General features: G+C 37.5%; 1 pseudogene; it reads right to left on the bottom strand.

Annotated features, from left to right (window-relative positions):
• Nucleotides 1–1,807: 1,807 nt before the first annotated feature.
• LOC133065359 (olfactory receptor 4C13-like) lies at nt 1,808–2,861 on the bottom strand (annotated as a pseudogene).
• Between the last annotated feature and the right edge of the window lie 1,986 nt (nt 2,862–4,847).

The raw sequence follows: 4,847 nt of genomic DNA, 5'->3' as shown, positions 1-4,847 counted from the left end.
GATGCTGGGAAAGATAGAGGGCAGGAGGAGAAGGGGACGACAGAAGACGAGATGGTTGGATGACATTACTGACTCAATGGACTTGGATTTGGGTAGACTCTGGCAGTTGGTGATGAACAAGGAAGGAAGCCTGGCATGCTGCGGTTCATGGGGTTGCAAAGAGTTGGACATGAGTGAGCGACTGAACTGAACTGAACTGAACTGAGATATGTGTGTGTGTGTGTGTGTGTGTGTGTGTGTGTGTGTGTGTGTGTATAATCTGAAAAAGAACACATATGTGTGTGATTGAGTATGTGTGTTCTTTATCGGCTCATTTTCCATTATAGGTTACCATTACTATAGCAATGCTGGTTGTTTGTAAAAGTAATGTGGCATAACTTGAACTTTCAAAAAAAGAAATAAAAAACAGAAACTTGTACTGCTGAAGTTTATAATGCTACATGTGAGAGAAGCCTGAAACAAATTAGATACCATCTTCATGAAGGACAAAGTGAATCATTAAGACTGCAGGCAATTTTCTTATCTATAGATCCAAGCATGCTATAGATAATTATGTTTCATTTGTAAGAAACTAAGACTGAGTTTTTAAGCCCTAGATTGGAAGTTTGTAAAGAAGCTGTTGGCTTCCCAGGTGGCCCAGTGGTAAAGAATCCTCCTGCCAAGCTGAAGATGTGGGTTCGATCCCTGGATCAGGAAGATCCCCTGAAGAAGGATATGGCAACCCACTCCAGTATTCTAGCCTGGGAAATCCCATGGACAGAAGGGCCTGGCAGGTTGCAGTCCACAGGGTTGCAAAAAGTCAGTCATGATTTAGAGACTAAACAGCAGCAGCTGTTCAACCAAGGAAGTTGAATTCCAGTGTAATAGCTCCTGACCCACTTTATGGGGAAAACACATGTGATTCGAAGCAAGTAAATTACTAAACCTGTCATCTTCAATTTGCTTCTCTGTAAAATGAAAATAATGATAATAGAACCACTGGTTTAGTACATGTATAAATCAACTGAAGTGAATGTGCCTGATAGAGGTTCATTCATGGAAATATACGTATCAGACTTAAAAGAGCTACAGCTTTGGAACTAAACGATAAACTTTTGTCTTGATATTAGTGAAAGATGCTTACCCTTCTTAAAAATTGTTTCTCAAGTCTTGATCTGTAAAATGGAAACATTTTCTTTATATTCAAGAAAATCTGTGAACCATAAGCTTATTTAACAAAATAGAGTAAATTAAGAGTAACTTCAAAATTTATGCTACATTTTTTGTTTTAATAAATATAAATGATGAATTATTATTTCTTCCTTTTGTGGGTGTCACTCATTTGGCTTTAAGTAAATTCATAGTGCAAATAAAAATTCAGATGTTATTCCTTCACTCAACTGTCTCTCCATTGTCTATCTACCTAAGAGTTTCTATCGCTTGTTTTTGTTACCACAGGCTAAGCAAAAATAGGAGTTCTGCCGTCATAGTCCTATGAAAACACACATTTCATCCAAAGACATATATGAAGAACTTGGTAAAGTACCAGTGAGACTTTGGGGAAAAACATATTCTACAATCACCAAACTGGGGGTTTATAGCTATTCTTTCCATTGCCGATTATGAAGATATGAACATGAACACTGAAACATTGGGAAAGTACATTAAACCTATCAATATTAAATAAACAACAAATGCTAGTTTCTGGGCCTTTTTTCTTCATTGTTTTTGTTAATGACATGCAAATTTTAGATTGCATTCAAACTTTGCAACAGGTACAATCCTTCCTAAGTATTTAACTCATCACTTTCCAGGCACCATGAACAGCCTAAGTTACTCCCCTTGTCAACAAAATTTTCACTGCATTTTCCACCTCTGCATTTCTAACTGTGTATATGATAGGATTTAACATGGGAGTGAGGATTGCAAAGAACACAGCTACGAACTTGTCCACAGGGTAAGTAGCCACAGGGTGCAGGTAGTTGAATATACAAGGACCAAAAAGAGCACTACTACTATAAAGTGGGAGCCACATGTAGAGAGGGCTTTGCATCATCCTTCAGAGCCATGGGATTTCAGTGAGCTCAGGATGACCATGTAGGAGATGAGGAGCAGGAAAAAAATGAGCAAGGCCATGCCCCCAGTGTTAGCTGCCACCCTGATTCCAAGTGTGTAGGTGTGGCTGCAGGAAAGACGTTTACCCTTCTAAAAAATTGTTCCTCAAGTCTTGATCTGTAAAATGGAAACATTTTCTTTATATTCAAAAAAATCTGTGAACCATAAGCTTATTTCAGGGAGCTCAGTGAGCTCAGGGAGCTCACTGTTAAACTATGATTTAACAGTGAGAAGAAATTACACATAAAGTGGTCAATGAGATCTGAGCCACAGAAGGTCAAGTCCATGGAGAAAAGAATCTGCACAGTGGCATGGAGGATCCCTCCAGGTCAGGCCACCACCACCAGGAGCTGGCAGAGCCCGTGTCACATGGTGGTCGTGTAGTGCAGAGGCTTGCAAACAGCCACATAGCGGTCATAGGCCATGACAGTGAGGACGATCACCTCTGATCCTCCCAGGAAGTGCTCCACAAAGAGCTGAGTCAGACAGCCACCCCAGGAGATGGTTCTCCTCTGGTACAGCGGGTCAGTGATCATTTTAGGGGTGGTGACGGATGTGAAGGAGGCATCTATGAAGGATAAGTGAGTGAGAAAGAAGTACATGGGAGCAAAAAGTGTGGGGCTGAGGGAGATGGTGATGACAATGAGCAGATTGGCCAGCATCGTAAACAGGAAAATGAACAGAAAAACAATGAAGAGTATTTTCTGCAAATGTTGATTCTGTGTGAATCCCAAGAGAACAAATTCAGTCACATTGTTGGGAGGCATGGAGACAACCATTTAGGAAGTAACACCTTCCTGGGGACTTAGTCACCTACAAGGAATAAAGAACAATACTTATTAATCATGAATGAACTTAGCCTGAATTTCTTAGGAAAAAAAAAAAAAATACTGTAGCCACTGTAACTGTTGAGCTTGTCCTTGGCACTTTGCTTCTGTGTTTCTTTCAAATCTTTCTTACTTTCTCCATGATGCTTTCTAGCTCTTCAGACAAATAGCATTAGTCACCTGTAAAATAGCTATAGGGCAACATTTGGTGTGTAATTTACTAAGAAAACACTGAGTTACCTACATGAGATCTGGGGTCCCATTCTGCTTCCAACTCCATTTGACTCTGCAAAGTCATGTTTACATCTCATGCTTTTGAGAACTCCTTTCTGTCTATGAGATTACAAATTGCAATTTTCAGATACATACTATGTTTAGACTTGCCTCAAATAGGTAAGAATTATTCCTTCTTCCATGACAATTTACATTTGAACTCTCAGCTCCATATGTGAAAGGAAGACACTATCAATAAATACCTAGAATAAGTAGAAGTTTTAGGAGAAGTTGTATAAGCCACTGTAGACACACTTTACCTGGTACCAACCAGAACACCTGGTAGTTGGCATGATGCAGTGTCTGAAACCTATTAGGTGACGAGCAAATGCTTGATGAATTGCCATTTGTCATGGGTAAAGTATGCCTGCTTCCTTAGACCGTAAACCTGGGAGAAAGTCAAGTGTTCTTTCTCTCCTGCTCTGTTTATCATTACTCTGTACTTTAGGAGAAACCAAAATAAATGTTTGAAAGGAAGCTGCACTCCACTTTTATAGTTTCTAACACATGATATGGGGTAATTATGAAAATATTTAATTGCCTCTTGGAAATAGTGTGTTACTGGGTCACTTTACTGTCAAGATAATGAAGACATTTTTAATTGATTTTTTTTATGTTCCACATACAATTTAACATAGACATATTCAGTAAATTTATAGCTTCTATACACATGAATTTTAAAAAATACTTTTGCACTTATGTTGCAGAATAAGAAGATCTTTCTATCAAAAAAATCTTTATTTCCAAAATTTAAAATAAAAATTTAATGTGGAGAATAGAAGGAAATAATCTGTCAGCTTAGACAGAGATAGATAATTTACTGAATGTGTATCCATAAATACACAGCCTAACACAAACACATTTATGATTTATTATTATCAACAGCTACTACAAGTTCACTTATTCAACACATACTTATTGGACACTTACTATGTATATTAATGTATCTTTGTTCACACAAAGTCATAGAAAGTGTCTCCTATCAGTGTCTTTACTTCCTGAAATCTCATTACCAAACAGCAGCAGAGCAGCCAGGATAGATATGAGCTTCCCACTCCTTTCTGTTTCTGCTACACCTGTCCTCGTGTCCTTCTCCATCTTCCCACAGCATCCATCATCCATCATTCCTGTTTACAAGACACCATGTTACTAACAAAGTGAGAAATCTGAGGACATAATGTTCCCAAAGAAAAAATAAAATATAAATACAATAATACGTATTCTGCAAGCAGTACTTCCTTTCCCAAATAAATGGATAAAGACCTTTATTATTTATTATCCAAAATGAAAATTTTATGCCTATGAGGAAAGAAAGTGAAGCAGCTTCATTTCATTCTCTACTTCTGATGTGGATTCCCCTAACAGACCAGAAATTGATATAGTGCATATAAAATAAGAATTATAATTATAAATGTGTTTTAGATAATTGATATGAAGAAATAAATATTACTGCTTCATTTTTCTTCAGTTCCACAATATACTTTCTAGGAATAATATTTTTAAAAGAAAAAGACCATTATTTACAACTGTGTCTGACACAATTATTAAGGGGAAATTTTAGAAATGTCAGGGACTTCAGACTCTACTACAAAGCCACAGTCATCAAGACAGTATGGTACTGGCACAAAGACAGAAATATAGATCAATGGAACA

The sequence above is a fragment of the Dama dama genome, chromosome 11 (genome assembly GCF_033118175.1).
Source record: "Dama dama isolate Ldn47 chromosome 11, ASM3311817v1, whole genome shotgun sequence".
Taxonomy (NCBI): Eukaryota; Metazoa; Chordata; class Mammalia; order Artiodactyla; family Cervidae; genus Dama; species Dama dama.
Note: the sequence above shows the minus strand (reverse complement) of the source record. Positions and strands in the feature narration are given on the sequence as shown.